This window comes from Leguminivora glycinivorella, chromosome 8 (genome assembly GCF_023078275.1).
Source record: "Leguminivora glycinivorella isolate SPB_JAAS2020 chromosome 8, LegGlyc_1.1, whole genome shotgun sequence".
Taxonomy (NCBI): Eukaryota; Metazoa; Arthropoda; class Insecta; order Lepidoptera; family Tortricidae; genus Leguminivora; species Leguminivora glycinivorella.
In genome coordinates, this window is record NC_062978.1 from 11,514,108 (window position 1) to 11,530,467 (window position 16,360).

The 16,360-nt window shown below is 36.7% G+C and overlaps 1 non-coding gene across 1 annotated transcript; it reads left to right on the forward strand.

Moving 5' to 3' along the window:
• Nucleotides 1-3,469: 3,469 nt before the first annotated feature.
• Nucleotides 3,470-3,541, forward strand: Trnat-ugu. The gene has a single exon. It is a non-coding gene; the product is annotated as a tRNA-Thr (tRNA).
• Nucleotides 3,542-16,360: the final 12,819 nt, after the last annotated feature.

The following is a 16,360-nucleotide window of genomic DNA, read 5'->3' on the forward strand; positions in this document are numbered from 1 at the left end:
AGGTACAATAATTTATGTTTGCTATCTTCTAATTCTGTGTCGTAGAGATTTTTATTTTCTGTATATTTAATTCATGTCAACATAATTATACATTTGCATGCTGTTTTTAACAGCTGAAGAAGGTGGAACTATTTTATACTATTTAAAAAGACGCTATGTACCCTTTTTCTGCAAATAAAAGATTTCTATTTCTATTTCTATTTCTAAATTGTCAATAGTGGTTGCATTGATTTTCAATTCGGCTATTGGCAGAATATATATTTTTGTTTGTACGCTTTTCCACTTCACAATCACAAAACACAACAGCGTTTGCAATTTCAATAAATCGAAAAAATATTTGTCAGTTCGCAAATCTACCTGTGCCCGCTACGTCCATTTTCGTGTAATGGGTTAAACTTTATTTAGCTTAAGTAAAGTCACAAAAAGGTATTAAAATTAGAATTTCTGATGTCTGAGGCGAGCGAGCCATGGACCCCTTGTGACTGTAACATGAGGTATAAGGTACATACCTATTTTTATATATTTTTTTTTTATTATAAATGGGCTTACTCTTGGCCACAGACTAGCCAAAGGCAAAGATGTGACCTACGATGGAGTGAGCTCGTTAAAACCAAATCAACAGTACGACTAATGTTATTATATATTTCTTTATTATATATTTCTAATAATATTTATTTAATTTTTAAGTGGTAAACCTTTAAAAGAAACATCCTATTTAATGTGACTTACGACCTTAAATGGTACCTACACTGTTAACACTTAAGTAAGTACTCTTGATTAGTTAGAACTGATGTGGATTTTTGGTCTCTTTTAACACCTGACCAATGCACTAACCAATGCATTTTTCTATTCATTTAGGCCCACTTGCACCAACCACTTAACTCAGGGTTAGCGGGCTGTCATCTGTCAAATTCCATATAAAATTATGGGTTAACCACAGAGAACCTCCTATAGAGTAGCAATCTTGTATATTTTGTTCGCGATACGAGTCACCAGTGCCAGGGGTGCGAGGAGCGGGCGGGGAATGTGTTAAGCGCGCTTAATTGGCCGTTTCAAGGACGGCGGGCAGTCGCGCCAGATGAAAGGGACTGTCCCTCTACTGACGCGTAAGTGGCCAATGTAAGTTGACCTATGCCGGCTCTGAATAAATTATAAATATGACTTTTATGTGGAATGTAATGACGTCTGTTTTTAAATTTGAGCTCCTTGTTACCTTTCCACACCATTTCACACTACAGGTGGACATCTTTAAGGCATCAAAATACCCTTTTTCAATTTTTTTATTGCGAAAAACACGCGCTGCTTTCGGGTCTGTTACTTGGTCGCTACTGATCGGGCACGGCGAGCGCCCGCGCTTATATCAGTGCAAATACTAGGAAGGCTGGCGACCGCGAGTCGTCTTGTAATGTATGTCTATAGGGGTTGGTCTGTGGGATTAACCCTCGGGTTAACTCTCCATTTTAGTTGGTGCAATGCAAGTAACCCTGAGTTAAGTGGTTGGAGCAAGTGGGCCTTACAGTATCAGTAAACCTAACATATTCTTTACAGCCACAGAGTAAAATCAAACACTTCTAAGACGTTTAGATACCGCAACTATAAAAAAATACAGTCGTATTTTTCCGCAGACTGTGTTTAATAATATGGGCTTGGCTATTTACACCGTACAAGGACCGACTGGTCCTGCCTCCAGTATTACATTTACATAATGTACTTAGCGAGAAGAGCCGCATACAAAGGCGCACCCCAGAAAGTGATGAGGCGGAATTTAGTCAAACTAAAATGAATTCTTTTCCACAGGCACTTAATATCATTTTACAGTAAACGAGCATTGTTTTTCTAGTGTTGAATTATTACGTGGTGTTTCACTTGAGAGTCTGGAAGTACAATTTCGTTTATGTTACAAAACTTACAATGTTTTGTATTTTAGTCGTTAAGTTTGAAACTAAGACATTGTTCGCTTAAAGTTTCAACACTTCATTGTCGCGGAGACTAACGGTCATTCCTTTTAACCCCTGTAAACTTAGTATTTACGTAGAAATTTTGCGAAGGTACGCGGCGTTATTTAATTAAACTAATCAGATGAAATAGCTTTTAAAAGTTACCATTCAGAGAATTATTAATCCATACTAATATTATAAATGGGAAAGTGTGTGTGTCTGTTTGTTTGTCCGTCTTTCACGGCAAAACGGAGCGACGAATTGACGTGATATTTTAAGTGGAGATAGTTGAAGGGATGGAGAGTGACATACATTATATAATTCACGCAACTATTTTAAAACTTATTGAGCTATTATAGTCTAACCGCCTTATTCATAAACGTACACTAAAGTTGTCAAGCCGATAAAGTTTGTCCCTTTCCGACGTATTGGTGTGATAGAAAGGGACAAACGAACTTTATCGGCTTGATAACTTTAGTGTACGTTTATGAATAAGGGGTTTAATGTATAATATGTTTCAGTATCAATTAGCGTTAACTGAGGTGTCACCTTAGCTTTTATCAAGCTTTATCAGTCTTTTTATTTTCTTACCTCCTTAGAACCCTTTTCAATCATTTGTGAATGTATTTACATTGCTTCAAAAATATTCTGCGACGGCTCGATTGGAAGAAATAGTAGTAAATTCTCGTGGGTAGACACTTACATTGGCTACTTTGGACTATGTCAATGTCAAAGACGACACTTAATTTACATACAATTTTGTAGCATCAATTGTTATAGGTTTTAAAAAAAAGTAATTCATTTCAAGCATTGATTTGAGTTGTACTTACAATGTTAAAACGTAAATTTAAACCATAGACATAATTGGCTTAGTTTCTTAGTTTTTCATTTCTATTTATTAAGAACCCATACTGTGATTAGTTCTCAAAACAGAATCCCAGGCTCTCATGAGTGCCTCAGCTCTCACTGTCGGGCTGAGACCTCCCTTAAATTTCTTCATATAGGTACATATAGTTTTTTGTCTAAAATCAATACGCTCTTCAGTTTGAATACATCCGTGAAATTATTTGTTTTATCCATAACCAATGCCAATATAAACATCATCGGAGTTTGGTTATTTTTAAGTCGTATCTCACTGAGGTGCATTATTCCTTATAATCAAAGCTCTGCTACAATGGTTAAAATAAAGTTTCATATTTTATTAATTGAATGTGTGTGTAACCACTGTAAGCTATCCAATTTTTTTCAATAAATTATAACAAAATTATAGTTTTTTTTTATTTTTTCAATGAAACCTAATGTCAGTTTAAAGTGTAAATAATAATAACGTGTACAACTAGGGAACAAATTAAATTATTTTATTGATTACTTTATAGATGGCAGTATCTCTCGCTCTTACCGTAATTCTCTAAAGGATTCATATAGGAGGTGCAAGCACAAATTGCTCGCCCTTAGAGTTGGTCAAAAGGCGCCTAGCCTTATCAGAGATAACATACACTAGTGACTAGAGAAATTTCGTCGGGTACCACGGCGGGCGGGTGGTCTAGTGGTAATGACGTTAGCCGTGTAAGCTGAAGATCCGGGTACGATTCCCGGCTCGGCCACCAGTGGGTCTTGTCGTTTTTTCTTTCGTGTATGATATCTATTTCAATTTATTATAATAACAGGTCTAAAATATTTGATGGATCTTTAGAAATAAATAACAACGTAACCAACCAACCGATTGCTATAGCTTACTAACGCTGGTAAAAATTAATTACCCTCGCTTTAAAACAAATGAACAATGAATCTCTAGAGAATCAATGAATCGGCGTAGGACGGAGGGTAATGAACCTCGCAGTCTGTGACGTCACTGGTCAATCGCGATGATTACAGTAGCCCTGAACCATGACGGACGGACTGTTGAATCGATTAGCTGTTTATCATCGAGTATATCGTTTGAAATTATACAATCATATGTAACGCAGCCAATAATAGAGCAGCGTAGGTGTATTTTATCTAATTTTTTTTATTATAAGAGAGATTCCAACGCCACGTTGATAAACACATTGGGATCATTGAGGTAAACCAGATAATTGTAAGAAAAACAGAGGCGGTGGTTATTTTTAAACACTATTTCTATTTAACAAATCGGATAGAAATATATTGTACAAAGTTGACCGTGTCGCCACTATACTTATTAACCCCGACGCAAAAACGACGGGGTGTTATAAGTTTGACGTGTCTGTCTGTCTGTCTGTTTGTCTGTCTATGTGTGTGTCTGTCTGTGGCATCGTAGCTCCCGAACGGATGAACCGATTTAGATTTAGTTTTTTTTATTTGAAAGCTGTGGTTTTGAAAGTTATTCGGGAGTGTTCTTAGCCATGTTTCATGAAAATCGGTCCACTAGGTCGCGGTCGGGGGTTTTTCAAAATTTTAATTTTGTGGTTAGGTTATTTTCATATTAATTCTACTTAGCAAATTGTTTTGACGGTTCTTAAAGAGAAAATGATTTGACTAGAACGAAAGTAGTCTATTGCGGTGCAGACGATTGGTTATCAACATACATATTATTGCAATATCATGATTACATTTTCTTCCAACATCAACACCTTAATTGTTAAGAGTGGCACCGAAAATTTAGCAGTTTCATGTGCTCTACTAATTACATTTGTGAATAGGTAAGTACAGTTTGAGTTTGTTGTAGTCGTAAACACTTTATTGCACATAACAAATTACAAGAAGTACAGTGAATAATTATAATGGTTATTATGTACAAAGGCGAGCTTATCCCTTTAGGCACTGGTCCCACCGCGAGCGAGTAAGCTATGAACTATCGGCTATTTTCTAGCTCAAGAAACGAACAAAAGATAATCGCTTTCGTGTAAATAAAAGAGAGAGATATATATTTATAGTTCATAGCTGGCTTGTTCACACCGCCGGCGAAGACACTCTCCCACCGCTCGGCGAGTAAGCGATAATTCCATACAATGTTTACTAGCCGCCCGCTGATTGTCAACTGTTTCTAGTACATAATTTTACTAGTTGATAGCCGAGCTCGCTGATAGTTGGCGGTGGGACCACTGTTTACTAGTTGACCGCCGCGATAAAAGCTATCGACTATAAAACTAGCTCAGCGGTACTCGCCGGTGCCTGCTTGGCGATCAGACCGATCATTTTACCTTATGAGGTGGATGCGAGTGCACGTATTTACAATGAATTTAAAACAATCATTATGAACTATCTTTGTTGTCCAGTTCGGATGACGATAATGATGTATTTTATAAAAGCGTGTGTGTAGTGGCAGTGGCAATTTTGAAGAGACGGAAGAAAAAAAAAGATATTTTAAAAAGAATGACAAGAAAATGTTGGATGCAAGAAATTAATTATTTCAGAAAAGAATGCAGTGAGTTCAAACTGCTCTACGAGTTGACAAACGATCAATTTCGTTCATATTTTAGAATGAAAAGAGATGAGTTTGAGTATATACATACATTAATAGAAAATGATATTAAAAAAATGAACACAAATAATTAATTATTATTACCCGGCTGAACTAGTGGAGCGAGTAATCGCCCGTCGCACGCAAACACTCGCTTATAGCTCAGCGTCTAAACTAGTAAAACTATACTCGCTTCTCGCCGCTCGCCCACTAGTTTGTAGTTTATAGTTTCACTCGCTTATAGTTTGTAGCCGGCGGTGGGACCAGTGCCTTAAGGGCTAAGCTCAGAACGACTGAGAGAGGAAATAGGAAATGGTATACAAATACAGCTAAAGTGCAATACATATATGTATTATATAACAAATAACGATATGACAAACACTGAAAATTGTGTATGTATGCTACACGCAATAGGACATAACTCAGTTTCTACAGATGCGAGACGGTCAGATAAAGGTTGCGGCAATTCATGCGGCCGGGCGCAAGGGATTGAGTTTAGTTGGGGAATAAAAATCGGATACCAATTTCTTTTCAAAAATTATTTATTGACATTTAGCTGAGTACCTGGCAATTTGAATAACCTAACCACAAAATTAGAATTTTGAAAAAACCCTGGCATAGTGGATCGATTTTCATGATTCATCATGGTTAAAAACACTCCCGACTAACTCAGCTTTCAAACAAAAAAAAAATAATTAAATCGGTTCATCCGTTCGGGAACAGATCTACGATGCCACAGGCAGACACACACACAGACAGACAGACACGTCAAACTTATAACACCCCGTCATTTTTGCGTCGAGGGTTAATAAATACAACTTAATATTGCGATTTAGTCACTAGAAACATAATAATTACGAAAATTTATATTGCATTTGAATGATATCACGCTGAACCTCATGTTGGTTTTCACAAAATTTTCATCATTAAAACACAAAGCAGGCGAATGCTGAAATTTAATGGCAGATATATAATTAGTGGTAATTATTCAGAAAATCGAATAAAATAAATTTGAATATACAATTTAATATAGGTAACTTTGGAAATGATAAAAAATACAAATGATACACTGAGAGAAAATACAACCAGTTTTCATGTTCGTTCAACAAGTTTTTTGGTTAAAATAGCGCCTACGTGCTCTTTGGTTCAAACAACAAGCTACTTGTCATTTGAATCGGCAATATATTTGAATCAACAAATCGATTTTATAAAAACAACCTGACACAGTCATATTGTTTTAAACATACGTTAGGATGATTCAAACGGATAAACCGCAACAAGTCGAACTTGTTAAATTCACAATGCAAATTTCTCTCAGTGTATAAACTTAAACAAGCCACAAAAACAATCGTTGTTTAAGTTAAATCTAATGCACGTAACTAATTGGGCTAAAACTTAATAGAAATTTAACCAGTAAATTAAGAAATACTCGACAAAATAGTTGGAATTACATGTGATCCGAAACATCTGTGTCATTTCCTCAATATCCAACTAGAGCGGCCTACAAGCGCAGATAATATTGCGTTTATAGTCAGGAGAGACGCGGTTAGTCAAGGTGTTCAGTAAATATGCCAAACTTTTGAACTGTTTCAAGCATATCAATAATGCTAAGCGTAGTTATCTCTCTCTACCGCTCGTGACAGGACATTAACGTTTCTTTCACTACAATGCGTACACTATTGGAATTTTGGCTATGCTCTTTACTTCGCTATCTGCGGCTATTATACTTATGTTTATGGTGACGGTAACAAAAGCACTTTTATATCGTCATTCATGTACATAGCTAAAATAAATCCAATACTTAGCTGAAATTTTGGTACATTTCTGAAATAAAAAGTTGTGCACGCTGAGACTCCATAAAACTGGAGCTTCAAAGCCAAATGATACAAAATGATCATTTAGCGGTAGGGTAAATTCTACCGAGGCTTTCCGTATTTACATATAACATTTCAAAATTTCGACGCTTTCCTGCACTGCGCAGGTAATCCCTAACATTTATCCATACTAATATTATAAATGGGAAAGTGTGTGTGTCTGTTTGTTTGTCCGTCTCTCACGGCAAAACGGAGCGACGAATTGACGTGATTTTTGAAGTGGAGATAGTTGAAGGGATGAAGAGTGATATAGGCTACTTTTTGTCTCTTTCTAACGCGACCGAAGCCGCGGGCAAAAGCTAGTTATTAATAAAATCAAATTTACTTGTCGCTAACTTACACACTAAGCTCTAAACCTAATGAATGTTATATAACAAATCGCAAACTGCTGGGAAGGCGTAATAATACTAGCTACTATGCTCAGCCGATACAATTTAAGCTAGCGGAAATTAACAGCTTCTAGCGCCGCGGGAAGCGGAGCGGGCGCGGGAGCGGAACCGATTTATCGCCCTCGGTATGTTAGGATGTTTCGGTGTTTATCGAATGCAATACGCGTAGGTACTCGTACAAGTATGTGTGCAGGCACATGTTGGAATGTTCAACTGTTCTAGCCGTGGTATAATAGGTTATACGTTGGAATTACTTCAGCTTTGTTTAATCGATTTTGAAGTTGTAAATGTTGTTATAAATCTATGTAATAGATGATTCAAATACTAGTAGTTGTTATGCTAATTTTCTCGTCTGCTTGATTATTGAAGTAGATACTCATGTAGTACATATGTCATCTTGAGCGAAATAATTATACAGGGTGTATTTTTGATAGCGGGTCAGTAAGGGCAGCTATGAAATTCTGTGGTCCTACGCAAAAATGGTTTACGGAAACCATCCTTCGATTACGAATTGATGAGAAAAAACTTACAGGGTGCGAGAAAAAGGGCATTTTCGACAAGCTTTTTTTTTGACGCCAATCGATCCCATTCCTATCCAGGATCAAAAGCTTGTATGGGACCAAAAAAAATTTTTCCAGCTAGAAAAGTCACAAATCGCGAAAAACTTTTCCCGTACAACCACGCGTAGGACCACGGGATCTCATAGCTGCCTTTACTACTGAACCGCTATCAAAATACACTAAGCATACACGGAATACTCTGGTTTTTTTTTTTAAATAACCACATTCTATCATTAACCATACTGACTCATAGTAATGTGATACAACTGATAAGTAATTATCATAGAATGCAAAATAGCAGTTATATCGCCTGATAGATAGTAAGCGATTGCTGCCGCCCATGAACATCCGAGACACCACAAGGCTTACAGGTGCGTTGCTTTTTTCTCGAAGATCGTACCTATCGGTCTGAAAATACCTACCGCATAAATGGGCGAGCCAGAAAGTATCTGGAAAAATGTACTGTTGAGATGCCATAAATAATTATGATGGTAAAGATGGAAATGTTGTTGCCGTGTAATTATAATGAAAGTTTGTTCAGAGGTTGAAGCAATAAAACTGCTGAAGTTGCAATACGTAACAATTATTTTCCCCAAAACTTCTAAAATAACATACTTATTAGGAAATCTTTCTGAAATCCCTTACATAAGTATTGCTGACTGATTTTTATTACCTAAATCTTGAACAGCTTTTACTTACAACAAATAAGCACTTGTAACTTTCAGGAAATAGATACAACAAGTACCTAACTAATTCGCCGGATAGCGTAGCTGGCAAAAACTGGGAGTATTCGCAAGCGAGTTTAGGTGGCGCGTTCAGGCGTGCTATTGGCGTACCTTACGAGTTAAAATGAAAGGGGACGCCTATGCTGAAAGTGGTTTTTCAGTACAGATGGTGTTTTTTTACGCACTAGTACGAGAAGTGGTTCATTATATGCCGGGTCGAAACTTCGGAGGGCCATCTGTACTGAAAAACATCGTACGATAGACGTGCGAAAAGGAAATTCGTAACTCGTGTCGATTTAAAACACTCCCTTCGGTCGTGTTTTAATTTATCGCCAAACGTTTCGAACTTCCTTTTTTACGCACTTGTATCGTAATGTACTATTTCATAACTGTATTTGTTTTGTATATCAAAACTGTATTTAAGTAACTAATGTCTAAAACAATGAGCGCCTCTCGCCATCAAACGTTACAGTTTAGCTAGGATTCCTGTAAACTGTTAATTATAAGTTTATTTTTTTTTAATAATAAATTTTAAATTAAAAAAAATACAAACGAAGTGCTTATTTTTTACTGAAATGGGCATCAGAATAGTAGATTATCGATACTATAATATTATGAGAAAGTGTGTATGTCTGTTTGTTTGTCCGTCTTGCACGGCAAAATATGAGAAAATGTGTGTGTCTGTTTATTTGTCCGTCCTGCACGGCAAAATGGACCGGCAAAATCACGTTATTTTTTAAATGGAGATAGTTAAAGGAATGGATATTGAAAAAGGCTTACTTTATGTCTCTTTCAAACCCCCCTGCCGGCCGCCAAGGTGTGCATACTATTTTTTTTTTCGACGAAGCCGGGAAGCAGTAACTTCGTTTAGCACCGCGGCCTGATATTTGACGTTTTCTGGCAGGAGGAGGATAGTTATTTGTTTTACAAGTGGGCAAAGTTGTTGTTTAACCGCACGTGCCAATATGGACACCCGAGCAAGCGAAAGATTCAAATTGGTGGAATCTTGAGCGTTGCGAGAGTTTCAAGGCACGCAGGTTAAACAAACTTTGCCACCGAGTGAAACACAAAAATTTTCACTACACCAACATGAACCAAATAATTCTGACTATAAAACATCAAAAGCAAATCCATCAATTTATTCAATATTTATGATTCAAAATCATCATTTACAGGTAAATTCTACAAGCCAGCTCAAGACATCAAGATATAATTTGTATGGAATGACTTTGCACTCTTGTGGATAAAATGCAATTTTGCTATCTGTTTTCGAATAGCAATGTAAGTCTTTACCAGTTGGTGTGGTTAAAAATATTTTTACACCATTATGATGTATTTTATAAAAGCAACCCTTATTTATAATTCTGCGTTCATTAAAAATAATAATTTAGAGCCAAAATAAGATAACATACAATTCAATTCAATTCAATTCAAAATATCTTTATTCATGTAGGCCTAGTTACAAGCTCTTATGAATAGTTCATTACATATATATTATGATCTTAATCTAACCTAATTATCAGAGCAATTTATTGTTTTAAATTATTGTTCATAATAATATTGAGTCTATAATATACAATTTCATATAAAAATAATCGTTAAACAAAAAATATATAATTAGGTATATGTATATATAAAAATACATGTCTAGAATATTTCTAGGAAAAATCCAATGTCCAAAAAAATACAATATTAATTTCATCAACAATAATAATAATAATAAACGTAAAAATAAGAAACCATTTCGAATAACAATTAATCCCACGTTGTTTTATCATTCATGTAGTCTTGTGTTGTATAATAAGCTTTGGAAATGAGTACACGCTTTACATGATTCTTAAATTTATTAATTGACAAGTCAGTAATATGATTCGGAAGTTTATTATAAAATCGAACACAATTACCCATGAATGATTTTTTAATTTTACAGAGCCGTGTGAAGGGCACCGCGAGTTTATGTTTATTTCTAGTATTTATATTATGTACATCACAGTTTTTCTTAAAATTACAAATGTTTTTATGTACACACATAATATTCTCATAAATATATTGACAATGCACTGTCATTATATTAATGTCCTTAAATTTATCTCTAAGTGAGTCTCTATGGTTCATTTTATATATTGCTCGAATAGCCCTCTTCTGCAGAATAAATATGGTATTTATCTCTGAAGCACTGCACCAAAGTAAAATACCATATGACATAATGCTGTGAAAGTAACTAAAATAAACTAATCGAGCTGTTTTCACGTCTGTTAACTGACGGATCTTGCTCACTGCAAAAGCTGCAGAACTAAGTCTATTCGAGAGGTTAACAATATGGGGACCCCACTGAAGTTTAGAATCTAAAGTTATACCAAGAAAAACTGTACTATCTACCAGTTCTAATTCCTCATCCTTCACAACGACACTTGTTTGCTCATTCCTTACGTTACTATTAGTGACAAACTTAATACATTTAGTCTTTTTTTCATTTAATAATAAATTATTAGCATTGAACCAGTTCACTACTTTAGAGATAGCATTGTTTACATCACTGTGAGCTTGTTGCTGTCGTTTGAGTTTGAAAATAAGTGAGGTGTCGTCTGCAAACAATACTATATCATAGTGGGTCTTTACAAGGAATGGCAAGTCATTTATGTAGATAAGGAACAGGAAAGGCCCCAATATTGATCCCTGTGGTACACCCATAGAGACCAATGACCCAGTTGATCTCTGTCCATTGACATCTACCCTTTGTATTCTACCATTTAAGTAGGACTTGAGTAAATCTAGTGCTGATCCTCTGACTCCATAATAATGTAGTTTCCTGATCAATGTTTCATGACAAACACAGTCGAAGGCCTTAGATAAATCACAAAAGATACCTAAAGCATCTTGTGACTCCTCCCAGGCATCGAAAATATGCTTAATTAGCTCAACACCAGCATCGGTTGTCGGGCGACCCCGTGTGAAGCCAAATTGCTTATTATGCATTAAATTATTAACGTTAAAATGTCGTACTAATTGAGAAAGAACTAATTTTTCAAATATTTTACTGAAAGTTGGCAGCACAGATATTGGTCTAAAGTTAGTGGGGTCAGAGTGGCTGCCGGATTTAAATAAAGGAGTTATTTTGCTATGTTTCATTAGATCAGGAAACTCGCCGCAGTAAACACTGTTGTTGAATATAACTGCTAAGTCAGGCGCTACAACCTCAACTAAGGATTTTACGGCATGGACGGAGACCCCCCAGAGGTCACTAGTTTTTTTGACATTAATTGATTTAAATGCCTTTACTATATCTGAGGTACAAACATGTTCAAAATAAAGGTTACAGTAGGTTACGTACAAGTTTCTAAATAAGTAGTTTATTTTAATTAATTTTCATAATAGGTAATTCATTTTAAAAAGCTATTATTTAAATATTAATTTAATACCTATTAGGTAATTTCCAAATAATTTCTACAGTGATCATAGTTATAACTAACTATAACTATGATCACATATGTATCCTTCGACCTCCCTAGTATGATGGAACATGGATCGTCCCCTATCCTCTTAAGCTGCTCCTGGAAACTTTAAAACTCTGGTTTGTAAATTAAAATACACTGTAATAAACCGTAGCTAGAGAAATAGGCGCGCAGATATTACAGGATTTGCGAAACTGAAAAAAAAAAAAAAAAACATAAAATTCTGTGATAACCTTAGCCATATAACAATTTTTTACTTACTTATACACTTTAAATAGTTTAGTTAATACAAAAATAGTCCGTTTTTGTTATTATAGTAGTAAATACAAAAATAAATTGACAGTGATAGGCCCTGTTGCCACGGGTCTGGGGGTCGAGGGTCTTGGGAAGGTATAGGAGAGAAAAACCGATGTTGCTTGGTTCAGGTCTATATTAAAAGTGAACGTACTTATCCTAGTTATAGTTTGAATGGATTAGCATGACGTTATTACTATTGATAATACCGCCGTCTATCGGCGGTATTGGGAACTTCATAACTCTCTTAATGACCTATATCGACTGGGAACATGCGATCCTTGAGGTAAGCCATTTAGGATTCGGACTAGTATGTAAAAGTAATCATAGATGGCGCTGTCAACAGATGACAAGTTGACAGGCCCACTATTGAGTTGAGTTATATAATAATCCTTACGGTTTTTAGAACTTTGGCGTTTAAAATATCACTTTCACTGGAGCTGTTAAAAACGCTGTTAACTTATATTGGCATGACTTTATTATTAGATCGCGGTATAAAAAAGGGACAGGATTAAACACAACTGAACCAGGACAATAAAAAAGTTGTTTCCAATACGTTCCCTAGTGGACAGTCGGATCTTCACGTAAGTTATTAATATTTCATCTGAAGGACCAAGTGTCAATATCACACTCGCGCACACTCGTCCCGCTATAATATCGACATATTTTGTATAGGCCAAGTGATATAAGAGTGCCTTATAGACTTCTAATAATAACGTTTTCAACGTAAAGTCACCTGCAAACAATGTTACACAACGAAGGACGTAACATATTTGACATGATCATATTAGCACTTATTTGCAAACATGTATTTGTGTATGTTTATTTTATAATATTATCGACTTGTATTTAATTTAATCATTACAATCTCATACTGGCTTTAAAATCTTGTGCACTAAACTAACTATCTCTGTTTTGCCCAATGGTTGACTGGTAGAGAATGTCTTAAGGCGTTAAGTCCGCCATTTGTACTTTTTATTGTTAATTTGTGCAATAAAGTTTAAATAAATAAATATGTCGCAGCACCACCCCACCACCATCCCACCATCCACCATCCCACTTCTGATGTTGGAAGCTGAATAAAGCCTCAATAAAGAAATATACCAAAAATATTTTAAAGAATGCAGTGCAGTTGACTGCGATACTTTTCTTTTATCTTTATTGTCGTCGTCTGATCAAGTGATCACCATGAACAAAGGCAAAGTTGTCGTGCCCGCCGCAGTTAGCGCAAAAACAACTTTAATACATCAAATCAGAAATGCAGAAATGAAAAGAAAGAAGATACAGTTTCGCTGTCAGCACGGTACCTAGCCAACGTCACAATCGCTCACGCTTCGCAAGCGCATCGCAGTCAGCCCTCTCCATCGCTCCTCTGCAGCGGCGCGACAGAGCCAGACTGATGCGTTTCGATTGCCGCGCAGCGCTCACGACTGACACTTCGGCCAAGCCCGCAACACATTTAAGATGTTTTTTTTTTGTAGTATGTGATTTTATTGCAATTTATAGCAAAAGAGCGTAAAGTCAGGTGCAGTAAGGCAGTTTACTGCTTAGGTTGTAACGAATTCAAATATATGAAAAACAAAGGTTCATAAATTCCTTCTTCAATAGTCGTACCAAAATCAGGCAATGTACTAATTGAGATCGAATTAAAAGAGCGCATTATTCTCATTTTTTTTTTCATACTAGCCATTAATATTGGCTGCGTGTTAACTAAAACATTTTTGCTATCAAAAAGTCACTAACATGAAAACGGCTCACCAAATCTGTCAGGTGCAATGCATCGTCAGCAGGACAGGAGCGTTCCTTCAACCAAGTCCACCACACCAACACCAACCGGACACGAAGTTAAACAGTTAAAGCGGCGTGCAGCGTGCAGTTTAAGCAATAGAAGCGGCAGAGCAGATCTTCTGTTTGCCATAGCAAGACTTTCCTGGAATTGTGTTAATATGGCATGAATACTAAGCGACGGAAAGTAATTAGTTCTCTAAGGATGTGTGTAATTTTGACCACATCTCAACAATCATAGAAATATTAAAGTGCATACCATAATATTGGTTGGACAACAAACGATTTAATGTTTTCATGGCATTGACTTCAACTTCGTATAGTTTTAGATATTGTGTGATTTTAAACGTCGCTTATTTTTCTCTAACAGAAACATTACTTTGAAAATTCCATTTCAACAACGCTCCTCGGGTTACGCAATGTGGGCTGTGTGCCGTGTGAGTTTCCCGTTGGTGGTTAGCCAATGAAGCGCATTGCGGGTTACGCAATGTGGGCTGTGTGCCGTGAGTTTCCCGTTGGTGGTTAGCCAATGAAGCGCATTGCGGGTTACGCAATGTGGGCTGTGTGCCGTGAGTTTCCCGTTGGTGGTTAGCCAATGAAGCGCATTGCGGGTTACGCAATGTGGGCTGTGTGCCGTGAGTTTCCCGTTGGTGGTTAGCCAATGAAGCGCATTGCGGGTTACGCAATGTGGGCTGTGTGCCGTGAGTTTCCCGTTGGTGGTTAGCCAATGAAGCGCATTGCGGGTTACGCAATGTGGGCTGTGTGCCGTGAGTTTCCCGTTGGTGGTTAGCCAATGAAGCGCATTGCGGGTTACGCAATGTGGGCTGTGTGCCGTGAGTTTCCCGTTGGTGGTTAGCCAATGAAGCGCATTGCGGGTTACGCAATGTGGGCTGTGTGCCGTGTGTTTTTCATTGGTCGTTTTGGCCAATGATGCAGATTGCGGGTTACGCAATTAGGGCATTGTTTCATTTTCATTAGTCATTTAAAAATGGTTATTGCGAACTTGTTTTGGCTTTTTGCACGTATGATTATGGTCAGGATAACCGAGTGGATGTGTACTCCTAAGACCTAAAGTGTTTACTTGTGCGGTCCTGATCGTATTCTCCACACGCGGACGTGTGGAAGGTCAGAATGGCCGTGTCGCAGCATGACGGCTGCGGATGTTGGAATGTCAAGATATAGTCTATGGAAATAGTCTATGCTTGAGTGTGTTTGACTGCGATACAGTGTCTGTTATTTATATGACCCGAACAGCTGTTAAATGGATTAGTTCCTGGCTGGTTAAGATGACCACTGTCATTAAGACGGCTGTGTTGAGTTGGATCCGGAGAGGAACAGTCAGTTAGATTTGAATTGGAAAGTATCGCAGTCAACTGCACTGCATTCTTTAAAATATTTTTGGTATATTTCTTTATTGAGGCTTTATTCAAGCCTCCAACAAATATATATTTGTAGAACCATACTATTATAAGAGCTTTACATTTTTGGTGACATGGAAGTGTAATATACGATTGCAGGTCGCTGTACTCTGTGTGTACTCAACTTTAATTGAAATTGTTTGACAAACGTTGGCATCGAACAATGGATCCCTGATGGTGATCGGCCCCTGAATGTCATTTCTGGGATTTTCGTATGATATCCTTATCATGGATATGACTTACAGTCCCAGAAATCTTATAGTTAAAGTCAAAATAAAAAACTTTAAAATAATCGAGGGAGCTTTAACAACTACAGGAACGCGGCGTGAAATTTGATCAAGTTATAAGTCGGTGTTTTAAATTACCTATAATAAATAAATTAGAAGCAGTCATTAATCGAAGCCCTGACTTAGACACCCGATAATTTGCATATAATATAACTTACGCCGTTTATATTTATATATAAGTGACGAAAATGCTTTGTACTAATTCGATCCACTTCAGT